We start from the raw sequence: 16,099 nt of genomic DNA, 5'->3' as shown, positions 1-16,099 counted from the left end.
AGCATCCTCTGGAAGAGCAAGTCACCAGAGAAAGCTCCTGAGAGAGGGGAAGGGGAGAGAGAGGAAGAATGGTGAGGTTAGTTAACTTTAAACTTCAGGATAAGCCTAATGAAGCTCTCTGGTTCTGTCTCAGCGGAGCCAGCAAAGTTATAGGTAGGTAAGGGATTTGTTTTTATAGGATATGAGTTGCAAAAAACCTGAATCTTCACATGCTGAGTTAGTTAGTTTACCTCTCACAGTACAGGATACAGAGATGGAATCCACCAGTTTCACCACGTGCGACCCAGATGGTGTTAGAACCTTACAGAATTTGCTGGCCAGATGTTCTATGCAAATCAGTCAAGTTCTTCCACATTAAAGGAAGAAAAACATGTATTTATGGACTGAGAGGAAAGGACTAAAACAGTGGTTTCCAACCTTTTCTGGCTCATGACTCCATTTTAACATCACAAATTTCTGGTGACCCCAGACATTCAAAACAGACTTTTTTTTTTCTTCTAAAATTAATTTGTTTTTGATCATGTAATAGTTTCCTATACTATATTGCAAAAAACATTAATTTTAGATGACATTTAGTCTATATAATGGATGTTATTGTGGATGGAGGCAGAAAAGCCAGGTGTAGATTACTGCACAAAGTGAGAATTTGATTTTCCTTGGTCAGGATATGTACAGTCAGTCCAGCTTGGATTTACAAGGCTGACAATTAATACTGAACAAACAAGAACTCAAACTATGAATTATGAAAGAGCTGCAGCATCTGAAACTGACCACAATGAACATTTGACAGATAAACAGTACCACAGTGCTTCAGTTTCAGCTTCACAGTTTGTCATGTCTTTTATGGATTGTGATTGTCTCTCTCAACTCACCATATATTTTTTATTAGTACGTTTTTTTTTTTTTTTTAATTTTTATCAGTTACTAGAAATTTCAGGCGACCCCATTTGAATTCCAGGTGACCCCACGTGGGGTCCCGACCCCAAGGTTGAAAAACACTGGCCTAAAAGGAAGAGCCTGGCTGCATCAGTTGAAAAAAAACAATACATTTAGGGCCAGATCTGCTATGATCCCAATATTTAATCTAGAATTTTGCGTGTGGGGTTGATCCGCGATTTGTTGATTTACTAAGATTGCTTGTGTAAATTACAACAGGTGAAAGTCTTGGAGACCACCCTATTTAAATGACGATTCTCCATGTGCTACTGGTTGTCGTCATGGAGAAAAACTGCTCTGGGATACGCCAGCACTAATGACACCAATGCACTGGAATGATCCAGATGTAAGGAAATGTAACGTTGGAGGAGTTTAGTCATACAAGGTATTACATGACTCCTCCTTGTGACTGGTCCCAAATCATCTTCTTGTTCATGTAGAAGTTCTGAAATGGCATTACTGGACAGTGGCATCGGATTCATTTTAGAGGTGGGGGGCCCGTGGGGGTTGTTGGATTGAATGACTGTCAGGCACACATAATTTTGTCACACTGTAGCTGAATGTTGGTGCGTATTTTTAGTCACAATCATCAGATCAAGTGGACATTGCAAGAGTCCTGTAAAGTGTGTGTGTGTGTGTGTGTGTGTGTGTGTGTGTGTGTGTGTGTGTGGAGTGATAATAAAAAATTTGTTCTTCCGTCATTCCAAAAATGTTCACGCGAGGGTGAAAAATGCATTCTCTGCATCTTGTTTCATCATTTTGATGTGCCGTTCTTGCGACACTAACCACAGCCAGAGACATGTTAAATATAGATGCCGTTTTCTTCTTTTGGGTTTCATAAATCACTGTGCATGTGCTAAATTAGTATATTTACAGTTTCTCCTCCCGGCACACACAATTGCGGGGAAAGGCCTGTAGAACCCAATGATGTAGTAACAACCGATAACGTAATAATGGCTGATAATGTAAGAAATTTGCCATTTTTAAAATGTAATAGGCCAATAACGTTATAACTTATTATGTTATTGGCTCAGTTATTACATTTGCAAAGAATTTTTTTTTTTTTACCAGGCCAATAATGTAATTACCGGTCAATAAGTTATAACGTTATTGGTTCAGGACTTTTATTACATTATTGGCCTATAACATTTTAAAAATGACAAATTTATTATGTTATCGTCTGTTATTACGTTATCAGCTGTTACTACAATATTGGCTTCTACAAGACCCTGTGTTGTATATTCAATGCATCAAACGTACAAACTGGATGTAGATACGCTATTTTGCACCTTTGAAAGATACAACCCTTAATGTGCGCTATTAGTAAATCAGTTTGCACATTTTTTTTGTGTGTGCACAGTTTGCACATGCTTTTATACACACAAGCCTTTGGTAGATCTGGCCCTTAATATACATTTATATATGAGACTGAAAGAATATGAATTTATGTATTCAGTGCAATACTTTCTTTAGAATCCCCATGGAGCAGCCAGTGGGATGGTTTTTACCCAGAACCGCTAGCTAGCTTGTAGTGATGGGGGAAAAAAAAATCGACAAGTCTGTTAGATGATGCAGGATGTGTTATGTTTCTTAAATCCTTCTTCAGGAAATGACTCTGCAGCCAAAAATAATTTTACTATACAGTATATTTCTTATCTCCCCCATAGAGTAGAATAAAAAATGAACCTTACTTTCATTTTCTCACACAACAAAGAGTGTGTCCTTCTCTGAGTGGCAGTAAACCTTCTGGCCTCTAACTTAACTGCACACAAAGGGATCTGAAATAATCCAAATGAACCCTGTTAAAAAAAAAAAAAAAAAAAAAAAAAAAGCCCTAAAACAAAAGTGTACACAGCCCAGTGAAAATGAGTGTCTACATACTTTTAGTGACATAGTGTGAACTCAGAAACTGCTGAATATACAATACTGCATTTTAAGAATTGCTTTAAACTGGGAGCATAATGAGCTTTGGCGCAGAATAAATTTTAAGACATAAAATCCAAATTGTAACAGTAAAATGGATGATTAATTATCTTTTACCTCTATTGTGCCAGTGTAAATGCAACAAATGCAAATCCAGAGGTACACTGATGTGAGCTAAACAAGCAGAAATTAATGCACTGAAGCCCGCTGCCAAAGATTCTGTCCAAAAAAACACAGTGCTGCAAAAATACTGTGGAGAATCGATGTGGTGTAATAACTACCTGTGAAAACCGGTTGATTTAAGGACTGGGGTTTATCCTAAGTACTTTGTCTTTGGATTTACTGATTTGGCCGTTTTATTGTGTTGCACTTGAGGCAGATAATTTGTAGCGCAAAATGAAATCTTTGCTCTTTTCCCTCAGAGTTGGGAGTCGGTCTTAGCACCTCTGAAACTGGTGGGGATTCAACTTCTCGTCAAGGATACTTGTACAAGACGAGGGTTTGTTGTCACACAGGCTTGAACTCACAGTGTCTGATTAAAAGACGGCCTACGCACCACTCCACTCAGCTGCAGCTGCAATTGTAAGTGGATCCAGCTTTGTTCCCACAACAGTACAGTTAAATAGAATCATGAAAAAAACAGACATTTGCACAGGAATAAGTGTCGTCATCCAATGAAATTACATGCAAGTTTTCCTTTATTCTTTCAGCCTAAATCATTTTTTTAACCCATAAAGAGCAAGTGCTACTGTTGTGGCAGTTCCCAAATACATTTTTCTCTCTATTTAACCTTTTTTAAGTGATTTATCACCATTCATCATAATATTATCCTCTCCATTTTGCATTTTTTTTTGTTACACCCTCGCCTAGGGGTTTACCAGGGCGAACATAATGTGCTCACTTTTGTCCCCTCCCAGCTCCCAAGCACACACGTCAGTCAAAAAACTAAAGTTCACAATAGTTATTTTTTAGCAGCTAAAGGAGGGTTAGGGGAGGCTTAAACAACAAACAAAAAGTCTTCCACAAGGTTCAAACTAAATTACCCAGTCCAAAATAAATGCAAGAAATAAAATACAGAAAACTAACCTAAACTCCCTAACCAAAAACAGGAGAAAACGGGAAAATAAAAGAGCTGACCTCCCCTACCAGGAAAAGGACCAATTTACAAAAAAACTCTATTTACAACTATATACAAATTTGTGAATTAACATACGAATGAACGAAGACTGACGACCACACACAGGAAAACCGGTTGGAAACTGGCAGGAGGCAAGAGAGAGAGAACTGCTGGATCCAGGGCCATTTAAAGGGGCCAGGCAGTCACGCGCCACCAATCAGCTTCCTGCCAAAAACAAAAGACACAAGACAGACACAGCACACCTACAGGATTGGGGAGAACACACACACTAAACAGAAATCATATATACATATATAAACATCAATTATGACCTAGGGTCATAACATTTTCAGTACAAATTTGGTAGCTTCCTATGTTGGTATATTGATATATATCATGGAATTTTATTTGTTGAAAATGTACTTTTGTGCTGCTTGCAAATATTTTTTTTATATTTTTAATCGCAGTTGTAAATAATCTTTGAAATCTGGAGTTTGCCTCTTGTTAAGCCCCTTGAGGGTTTTTGGTAACCATCCATCACAATTTTTAACCAACATGTATTATGCGTATGTTTTGCTACTATGGGAAAATCATGCTGACATTACGTTTGAGGTTGTACCAAAAACAAAGAAAACTTGAGAAAAAGTGAATCTTTCAGTAAAATCTATCATCAATTGAACATAAACCCAGTGTGTCCATCCACTGTCACTGATCCAACTCCATGGGTTTTACTGGTGAATCAATTTTGTAGAAGATGATAGTGTTCCCATGTTCACTACAGAGCCTCTAAACGTCCAAATGGGTCATATCTGATGACCACGAAACAATGACAAACTGCATTTTACACCAATTATTTACATGTATTGATAGGATTAATGGTTCTAAGGTTCTTAAACATTTTACATCAGTAGATGCTTTTGGTCACTGGTGCATATTTGGGTCTTTATGGGTTAAATGCAAATTTGTGAGCCACAGTTCATTCTGAACATTTGTTTTGTCTGAAATTGTTAAACTGTGTGGAGCTAAGCTGCAGAAAGAGCATATAATACTTAGGAATAAAATAACCAGTAGCAGATTATAATAAATACCTTCATTTATCATTCTTTCCCAGGGCTCATTTGGGAAAGAGTCTTAAAATCTTCACATCTTACTGTGGCCCCTTTAGCTATGTATGCTTTTTTATCTTTGGCTAAAGGTAAACAGGGACATTTATTCAATCTCTACTGATCTCAACTCCATCCACAAAAAATGTTTCAGTGTTTTTTTTTCTTCACCCAGAATAATAATGATACTGTAATGCTTTGTTGATCCCTGGGGAAATTCTCTTCCCTCTCACCTCGTGGAGATTAGAGGTCAGGGCCAGCTATAGAAGAGCTTCCCTAGAGCAGGACGGGATTCTTTGAATCGCTCAAGGACACAGAAGTAGTGCAGGTTAGGAATGGTTTTTTTTTCCAGCTCAAGGGTGTTCTCTAGACTTTGTGTGTTGGGCCCTGTTTTTCAGATCGGAACACGGTGAAATTCCCTCACATGCTTTAGTTTTATGGAGGCTTATGTTTTTGACAGGTTTGAGCTTTTCCAATCAGCCTGTTGTGTGCTAACCCTGAAGGCTTTTATTTCATATCCTAGACCAGGACTGTACCTTTGTTTTATACCTTCATAATTTTCTCATACATTTACACACTGAAAAATTGTATGATTGCACATTAGCTATAAAAGTGCCATTACTAGGCCCAAACCCATAACAGCTGTCAGTCACAGACAGACATTATGATTTACATCGATGTTTATTACACAGTTGCGATTGATCATTTAATAGTGGGACAGGAAGTCCAAAGTGTGGGTTAATTTTGAAAGGGAGAAGGTCAAATTAATTTTATTTTGGCAAACGTTCTCTATCATAGACGATCTCTGTGGAGGGAGCTGCGTCTAATCTTTCAGAAATGTGTAATAAGTAACAACTGTGGAAGGACATAATGGACATTATTCGTAGAATCCCGACACTCCCCAGAGACTTGAGACAAACTGGAGCAAAATGAATGGTCTGTGTTTCCTTTGGCCCATGTTAGATAGATGATCCCAGTGGCCTTGATTTAGTTGATTTTATACTTTGCACCCTCACCTCATGGAGCTACATGAATCCCTCTCTTGCTGTAATCTTAATCTTTCTTTCTTTCTTTCTTTCTTTCTTTCTTTCTTTCTTTCTTTCTTTCTTTCTTTCTTTCTTTCTTTCTTTCTTTCTTTCTTTCTTTCTTTCTTTCTTTCTTTTCTAAGCCCTTTGTGCAGGTATCTATTGATATGTATGTCAAAGCACTGGCCTCTTTTTTGTTTGTTTGTTGAAAAACCAATAAAAGTTTAAGTAAAAAAAAAAAAAACATTCTCTATCATTCATCCATGTCCAGATGAACCTGTGCTTTTAGTCTCATCAAAATACCCATAGAAACTGGAAACATTTGCTCTGTTCTAAATGTATGACTTAATGTTCAGTATGGGATGAAGATCTTATTGGAGTTGAACCATATCATGAGCCTCCTAGCACAATTGCTTAAGTCATATTTTTTTCATGTTATAGCCAATGAAAATGAATCAGCAGTGTTAGGAGAATAAAGTTACAGATACCACAATTTGGCAAAAAAAAAAAAAAAAACTTATGAGGCTAATGATATTAATCTTTGCAGTAATTATGAAATGGAAGCATCTGAACTATTTGCTCCATTAAGTGCAGGTGTGGTCTTGTTTTTGCCAGGGTCTGCATAAGAGATTTAAAGTTTCAGTGAATTTTTTATTTATTTATTTTTTTTAATTCATTAGATGCATGGGACATTCATAGAATTTAGATACTGTTTCTGCTTCACCCTGTGATTTAAATGCCATGAAATTTCCAAAAAAAGAGGTAAAAATAGAATAATAAATGAAGTGGTACAAAAGATAAACTATAATAGAATATCAAAGATATAGATCAAACCTTGTGTGTGACAGTGAGTTCATACTCTAACCAGCTGTTGTTAGAGGACACATTGCTGAATTTAACTTTGGCATTTTGTATGTTGTCTTTGTGTGTTACCAACTTTACAAAAATACTCTTTATTTTGCACTGTTAGCAGTTAAATGCTAATATGATGCATTTCTCTGTTGGTCGTGGTGGTGGTGGTGGGGGTGGGGGTGTTTCCAACATGATGTATATTTGCAGTGCTGACAGACTGTCCACTGGCCAAGCTCGTCCCTCACTAAACTGCTAAATGAGGCACTGAGGGGCCCGACTGGGCTGCATAACAGCCTGCACTGAAACTGACGAGACCAAAAGGGAAGGGGGAGTGATGGAAAGACAGTCTGCTCTGACCTAATGGTGTCATCTGTTGTGAAAAGACTGTAGGGTAGTTGTGGGCCGCTCTAGCCTGCTTGTGTTCATCTGCTTGGGACTCTACAGGGGTTCCAGACAAGTCTCAAATCAAAGGCATTAGTGACACTTTTCTTAGTGTAGTTGTTTGCACACATTAGTTGGCAGCTTGGCTGAGGTGTCAGGGATTCTTGTCTCTAAATGGAGGCACGAGAAGCAGACTTTATAGCTGTGTCGCTGACGGTATCACTGTGATTACAGAGTATTTGGACACCACTTGGAGAGCTTTGAAGGGCCAAGAGTCTGCAGCTTTTCCTCCAAAGACTACACCAGGTGCTTTCATTGAATAATTCTCCATCTCAGCTGCAGGAGTCGATGCCTGGCACAAAAAACTGTGGTCTCTCTACTGTCCGGGGCATATTTTGGACGCTGCTGCTGCATAGCAATCTGGGTTTTAGAGGAGGACACAATAGACGCCGCCAAGGAGATGATATAGCGCTCTGGTCTGTGATCTTCTGGCCACTCAAGGGGGAGAGAAGTGAGTTGACACATGGACAAAGCTCATGCCAGTGACATGATGATGGAGAGGCCATAATGATGGCCCTCACCACCCCATTCTCCATTTCAGGGCTGTCAAACCGTGAGCCCCAGTGGGCCGTGACTCAGAAAATGTGTTCTGCAACCAGAATTGACAGGAGGACAGGTGATGTTTAGTGTGTGGGACACAGGCAGGCAAGAATACTGGGTTTACATTCATCAAACTGACCAAATACTTTGAAATAAATAATCCCGCGTCCTTCATGTGTACCAGTTTTTGTAACACATTAGCTGGATGGACATTGCAGTAAGTCATAATACCATGTCAGCATGTCAGTGTGTTTCCAGTGACATATTTTTATGTTTATTTTGAAGAATTGCATCAGAAAAGGTTGATGAAAACAACACATTTTGAAAAATAACCTCAACTTTCGTCACTTGGGATGATTTTTGTACCTAATTTGAGATAGAGGCAGCTTTTTTGAATATGTTCTGATTTAGCACACATATAAAACAGGTAAGTCTAAGCTCAGTGTAAGATGTATAAATAATGTAATGAGAGCTGAAACATTATCAACAGTGATTATCCAATGGACGGCTTTAATTAATTTGCTTAGTTAAATACAGATGGGGACTTTTTTTTTTTTTTTTGGCTTGGCTGTGTATGATGCTTTCACACAACCTCTTTCATAAGAAAAAAACTGGTCAGGTTCTAAGAATAGGAAATCTCATCATATCAAGGTCTAGTGAGGAGAGGACAATGTAAAATGGACACAATGACACTGACTTATTTTAATTTGGTTCATTCATTTTCCAAACCTCTAAATGCTTTGGAGGGTCTCGGGGGGGCTGGAGCCTATCCCAGTTACCATCAGGTGAAGGTGGAATACATGCCGGACATGTTGTTTATTAATTAATTAATTAATTCAATAATTTGTTTATTTAACCGGGATGAAATGACTCATTTAGATTAAAAATCTCTCTGGCAGCAGCAGCAGGTTACAGAAGAACAGACACTGAATAAGTTTTACTTCTTCTCACTCCCTTTCAGGTTACTAGGGGTTTATATTAATAGTTAATTATTATATATATATTTATGTATATGTGTATATGAATAATGAGGTGTATATACAACACTGTACATAAACCAGTCAATCAAACATTTCAGTCATACATCCAGACTAAAATGAACATAAAACAAATAAAACTCAGTACTAAAAACATACCTACACAAACACCACCAATAATTTAAAAGGTACTTAAAAGTGTAATCAACAATAGTCCTTTAAAGCATCTCAGAGCACAACCCAATGCAGTCAATCAGACAAACATCCACATCCAGATTGATCCTTTTCCCATTCATTTAAAATGACTTTGAATGTATTTAAAGAGATCAGCTCCTACATTTTTAGTGCCCTCAGTAAATTGTTCCAAGCAGTGGAAGCAGGAAATTGAAAGGCTTTTTTCCCAGTTTGCTTCAAACTTTCGGACCACATAATGATAATGGATCGTTAGGCCAGAGACTATAATTATTGAAGTCATTCATATGGTTGTAGAAAAGTAAATATGTCGGAATTAGACCTAAGATACATGTATAAATGAAAGAATAGCAGTGTTTAAATCTGTGAGTGAAAAAAATCTGGTTGTATTTTGAGGATTTTAACAAACCTAAGAGTACCATGAAACACAGCATCATGCAGAGCTGACATATGCAGAGGAACAACCATTCCCACCTATGGATGATTTAGATCAATAACTATTTAACCTATGAAGGTGCATGTCTTTGAACACACAGGGAACCCACTCACACACAGGATGATCATGAACATTCCACTCCATGTTGGCAGTTTTAAACACTGCACTATAGGGTGTATTAGAAAAAAGTACACTCTCAGAAAAAAAGGTTCAAGGTTACTTTATTTATACCTGTGGGTGATTTGTTTTGCAGACATAGTGATTGCTTTGGCATTACAACAAAACATACTTTGAAAAAAGACAAACACAAAACGCCAAGCTCTCACTCACTGCCGGTCGCTGCGTGCACATGCGCTCAACACAAATCCTTCGAAAGAATTACAGTGAAGGTAATGCAAGCACATACATAAGACATTCTAAACACAGTACAAGTGGTCACGTGATGGAACTTTTCAATGGATTCGGTTGTGGGAGGGGAACATTTTGAAAATCTGGTCATATGTGTTTATTAACCATGTAATTCTCCCTTGATTGACTCCAGTGTCCTGGGTCAGTTTTCATGCTTCAGTGAACAACACTAATTTGAATTATGCAAAATAAAAGTCTGTTGCACATGGAAGTGTAAGGGTTAATATGAGATCTGTCGCCATGGATGACAAGTTCCATTGGTCTTCTACGTGCATACATAAAACAGGAAAAAAATAATTACATGGTAACCCCTACCATCGATGTTATTTTGTACAACTTTTTATTGTGCTTTGTGGAACAATCTAGAGCAGGAGATAAAGTACAAACATAAATATATTCAAAAAGAGGTATAAAAAAATGTTTCTAAATAGGTATATGGAAGATAAGGGATACAAATAGTTCTGTCCCAAATACCATTCGTGATTTCTTGAAATTAAGAGAGAGTATAATTCCGGAGATTTTCATATTTGTGAATGGACTTAAGTGAGGACAAATGTGAAGTCTAGATGGACTGGGGTTGTGGGTGTGAAATTATGGCATGGACCTGATGATGCATTTAAGTTGTTCACTCGTTTGGCAAAGTTAAAAAAAAACAACAAAAAACATTGCTGGGTTCCAAGAGGATATAAATCAGTATGTATAGATTCTTTAATTTCCAGCAACTAAATGCACCTTTTTATAATAAATTTTTAATCAATTTGATGTCAAATGGTTGTTTTACACTCAGGCAAATTAGCTATGTCTTCATGTTTTTTTGTAATTTGTTTTTCTGTGTCCTTCATGCCCTGTTTATTAAATGTATTTTAATTGTGTTTGTGTGGATGCAGCTCAGGTTGGAGCCCAAGGCATATTTCCTCACACCATGGGGCAATAAAGGGATTCTGGAATCTTGTTTTACTATTATATCCACAAGATGCTAAGCGACATATTTAGTTAAGTTTTTCGAGGTTTAAATGGATGTGGGATTCTTCTGCCTACATCCTCCCTCTATAATAATAAACCTTATTTTTGTCTGTTCAATGCTTGTGTGTTGGAGGATGTTTCCAGTTTTTCTGGCTGGGCTGCAGCTCAACACTGGCATGCAGGGCCAGTTGGGTAGGAGGCTCTGCCAGGCCTTTGCCCCGGATGCCTCCTCTACCTCCCCTCCCTGCCGCCTCTCTATTTGATATTGGGGTCACGTTTCCCTCCATTGACAGGAAAGACTTCTTTAGAGGGCGGATTAAAAGGCCTCCAAACCGATCCTGATAGGTGGTGTCTGGCAGCTGATGCTGCTGGGTGATATGTCACAGCTCTGAGCAGTGGAGAGGAGATGTGGGGGGAGACAGAACCGGAAACTTCTGATTGGCTTTGACTGTGTGTGCAGGTGTGTGTGTGTGTGTTTGTGTGGATATGTGTGTTGCAAAGGGCATTTTCTACTGACCAGAGATGAAAGGGAAAGCTGTTGTCAGTCTCCTCTTATGATGGCTGATTAGACTGATGCAATCGACTGAAAGGAAGCCGCCTCACACACCAACAACATTGCCCAAATCATCAGTGGTGTAAGAGATGTGAAAACACACACACAAGGGCTGCATCAAACATGTCCATTTCATTTTTGCAAAAGAAAACTCCGCCTTGCTGTCAATTGCCAGGTCACCAGCTGGCTCATTTCAGAGCTGCACTGAAGTACGCTTTGTTAGTGCTGAGAGAATGATGAGTGTGTGTGTGAGTGTGTGTATGGGTGTATGAGTGTGTGTGTATGTGTGTGAAGTGCCGGTGATGTTTTGGGGGCAGGGGGTGGGGGGGTATGTGCTCTAATGGCAGATGAGTGACCCAGTCGGAAAAGGTCAGCAACACTACAGGGCTGATGTTGCGAGGCGTCCTCCACTCACCGACTAATTAAATGTCAGCGAGTCAGATTGGATACAGAGAGAGAAGCTGTCGGGGAGGGAGGGGAGAGTTTGGGGGGAAAATGTAGGAGAGAGTGGCAGATAGGTAGACAGGGAACAGACCTTGTTGTAAATGTCATGTGTTACATAAGGTTGGCTCTTTGGCAGCTGTGAGTTCAGGGACAAAAAGGAGAGAAATATTTTTTGTCAGATGGTTTGTCCATGTAACGGTGACCTGCCATAAAGCTAGATTTTATATTTTCTAGCTGTGGTGGTGCTAAAGGCATATCACACTGATGTTTTTGTAATAAATCAGTCTGTTCGGTCCAGTGGTTTGACATGTTCTTAGCCTCGTCTAAGCATTAACCCTTTCATGCATAGCGGTCACTACAGTGGACAGCTGATCTAAGGTGTTTTCTTGTATATTTGTGGATTTGTTGTTTTGTGCATCATCCCATACGCTGCAGTTCATACCATTACTGTAACTTTGCTGTTCTAGATAAACCTGATCTGCAGTAACATGTTTGGTTGTAAAATAAATTGCTAATTGTTACTAGACTGTAATAAGCTTTTTTTTTTTCTAAACAAAAAGTTGTTTGTTTTTTTGCATATTAACTCCATGCAGGTATGTTAAAATTTGAGAAAACATCGGATTAGCAGCATTAAAAATGTTTTTATTTCATAGTTTTTGAGAAGTAGATCAGTAAATACATGTTTCTTTGCTTCTAAAATTAAACACATGGTGTCCAGCTGAGTGAACATTTTTGAAACTCTGTGATTAAATAGACTCATAAAAAATCCATCACATTGTTTTTTTTGTTTTTTTTTTTCATGCCTAAAGAGGAATAAAAACACTCCGGAAAAAAATCTTGATTAAGGTTCTCATAATTCATGCATGAAAGGGTTAAGGTTGTTTATCTTGCTGCATAATCACATCAAATCTTTTAACTCTTTATAGGACACTCATTGAAATACTCTGAAATTCAACATTTCATTCATAGTGTATTATTGGAGGACCTAATAAGACTTTATTACCTTTGTGATTTTTTTCCAATTTGTTTTATTGTTATGTAGAAAATCAAGGTCAGTTAAGTTACCATATTTGGTTCCTTACCCATAACTGCCTAAAAAATTAAAACATCCAGGACGTATATATAAAAACGCAAGAAAAACACATGTAAGGTGAAAAGAACATCACTTTTAGAGCATTACAACATAAGTGCTGATCCAGACCCCTGTCCACATCCACATTCTCCCTTTGAACATCATTCCTTACATTAGTACCATTACTTCATGGTACCTAACAAAGCAGGTCCACTCACTGTTCATGCAGAGGTGGACCTTACAGACCCTGTAGACCACATTGGACCTGAGATTGATGATTCACTCTCCGAACTGGAACTGTTGCCATCACCGTCTTGTAATGTATGTGGAAATTACCAAAAATAGTCACTTGCTTGATAAAGGGTTCAATGTGTTTATTTCACACTAATATATTTTTGTTTAGAATTCCTGACTTGTAACTCTTCTGGTTAATTAGTGTGGGCTAATGTGTGTCGCTGTTTGTATGACAATTAATAGCAATTGATAATTAGCCTAGCCGACATTTTTCCAGAAGAAAACATGGAACAGTCTCTACAACCAGCTAGTAATTCAACATAGATACTCAAACACATCCATTATCCGTCCTTAATATTTAGGTTACCAGCTGTTGTGTTGTTAAATCCTGTGCATTTACATGCAACAACTATAATGTACATGGATGGACTGGGATCATTTTCAAATGCAGTTTTAAAATATTGATATGTTAATGTGGATGATGTTCCCCAAGGGACTGTAATGGGGCCAGTTCTGTTTTCAGTCTACATGCTTCCCTCTGTCAGGTTATTTAGAAACATAATATTTTTCATGACTCTTAAGAAGATGAGACACAGCTCCATGCCTGTCCTAATTAAAGTGATTCCAACATTTGTATAGTTTTAACTGATATGTTCGCTTCACTGATATAGAATCAAAAAGCGTCTTATAAAACAAATCAGAACTGGACCCACAAAAAAAAAAAAAAAAAAAAAAAAAGAAAAGGAAAAGAACATATCTAAATCTCACAAATACATTTTATAGTGACTTTAAGTTGGTTTGTTTATTTCGAATATAACAAAGCCAAACGGCAAAGAAGATTTATATAAAAAGAGGAAAACATTTGAAAAGGAGCGGGGTGAATTTTTTTTTTAAATCTTTTTTTGAACAATGTAGTACATATAAAGGAGTGGAATTACAGTTCATTCATTATACATTGCCTTTTATATCACACCCCCCCATGCCCCAAACCAACCCCAAGGCCCTCCAAGAGGGGGCAACAGTAGGAATAAGAACATCATAACAAAGTTTCTGAGCAGTAGAAAATCAATTAAGCACAAGCACTAACAAATCTGTGATATACAAAAATAGTAACTGAGCCAACGGAAATGGAAGACAATAAAAATAAATAAATAAATTAAAAATAAGAAAAAAAGAATAGACATAACTTGTAGATACATGTGCCTACTTTAGAATATTAGGCATTACATAGATGTATCAAATGTGAAAGTAATTGGTAGACAGAATGAATTAAGACAAAAAACAACACCTAAACAAACACAAAATAGAGTTGGGTGGAGGTATGAGAGATCAATCTGAAGGCAGTGCTAGAGGTGAAGTGTAACCTGTAATCTCCCGCCCCCTTACCCCATTCGTGTACCTACCCTAAATCCCTGTGTCAGATCCCATAAGTAACTCAACAAATCCTACACATATCAGACTAAATTCTGACAAAGCACAAAACGCAAAAATGCTTTACGTATTAAGGATAGACTCTGTCCATTTCGCAACAGCATCAAAATAAACTCTGTCCCTTTTGTAGCAGTAACACACATATCAAAAACAAAAATAAACTCTGATGGTGATTAGGGGTGACAAAGCTTTGCAGTGGTGCAATGGTTGTGTCCAAAGACGAGGACATGCAGACTGAAAAAACAAACAAAGAACACTGCACACCACTCTTACAACTTTACTGTGTTTCTTGACAAAGTGGTTCTTAGAGAAAGCTTTGGAAGTCCTTGGAACAGCATGCAAAGACTTTCAGTCTGTCCCTACCATGGGGCCAGATGGGTAATGCTACATTAATGTTATCATAATAGCTGTCTGCAGATCTCAGCCTGATATTGTCAGAAAACAAGCTGTTGCCATTGTTATTGTCTGCAGACCTTTCTACTATGCTGTGCTAAAAAATATTTTTTGAACTGTTCGCCCTTGTACCATCTGGTACTGAAAACATGTAAACATGAGACTAGGATGCTCAGTGGTAGTTTCTTTGTTTGTTCTAGAATTGTACCAAACATTATGAATACCATTTACATTTTTAGGGATTACTTACATAAAACTACTTTGTATTTAGTTTTTTTCTTCTAAAATACTCATAAATAAAACCCAGTAAATACAAGAATCCCTCTAGAACACAGGTGTCAAACATGCGGCCTGGGGGCTAAATCCGGCCCGCCAAAGGGTCCAATCCAGCCCGTAGGATGAATTAGTGAAATGCAAAAATTTCTCTTAAGGTATTAACAATCAATGGTGTAAAAACCATTTTAACCCTTTCATGCATGAATTATGAGAGCCTTAATTAAGTTGTTTTTTTTGTTTTTTTTCTGAGTGTTTTTATTCCTCTAGGCATTAAAAAAAAACAATGCAATTGACATTTTTTATGAACCTATTTTTCATGGAGCTGCAAAAATATCCATTCAGCTGGACACCATACATTTAATTTTTGAAGCAAAGAAACATATTTACTGATATACTGTGTGAAAACTATGAAATAAAAACATTTTTAACCAGCTAATCTGATTTCTCACATTTTAACATACACTAATACAGGTCATTACTTACTTCATGGAGATAATATGCCAAAAAGAAACCATTTTGTTGAGGAAAAAAAACAAAAAACAAAACTGTTAATTACAGTCTAATAACAAGAACAAGCACTTGATTTACTCTCAAACATGTTACTGCAGATCGGGTTTATCAAGAACAGTAAAGTTACAGTAATGGTATGAATTGCAGTGTATGGGATGATGCATAAGCGTCCACTGTGTTGGCTGATATGGAACTAAAACAACAAAATATGCAAATATACAAGAGAATAGCTGTAGAATAGATATCCACTGTAGTGACCACTATGCATGAAAG

The 16,099-nt window shown here is 37.6% G+C and overlaps 1 long non-coding RNA gene across 1 annotated transcript; it reads right to left on the bottom strand.

The window, feature by feature from the left end:
• Window positions 1–713: 713 nt before the first annotated feature.
• Window positions 714–14,509, bottom strand: LOC115428595 (uncharacterized). Its single transcript, XR_003936655.1, has 3 exons — window positions 14,404–14,509; window positions 7,248–7,250; window positions 714–760 (listed from the first exon to the last, which is right to left on the bottom strand). It is a non-coding gene; the product is annotated as an uncharacterized LOC115428595 (long non-coding RNA).
• Window positions 14,510–16,099: the final 1,590 nt, after the last annotated feature.

Source organism: Sphaeramia orbicularis, chromosome 11 (genome assembly GCF_902148855.1).
Source record: "Sphaeramia orbicularis chromosome 11, fSphaOr1.1, whole genome shotgun sequence".
NCBI lineage: Eukaryota > Metazoa > Chordata > Actinopteri > Kurtiformes > Apogonidae > Sphaeramia > Sphaeramia orbicularis.
This window is presented reverse-complemented; position numbering and strand designations above follow the sequence as displayed.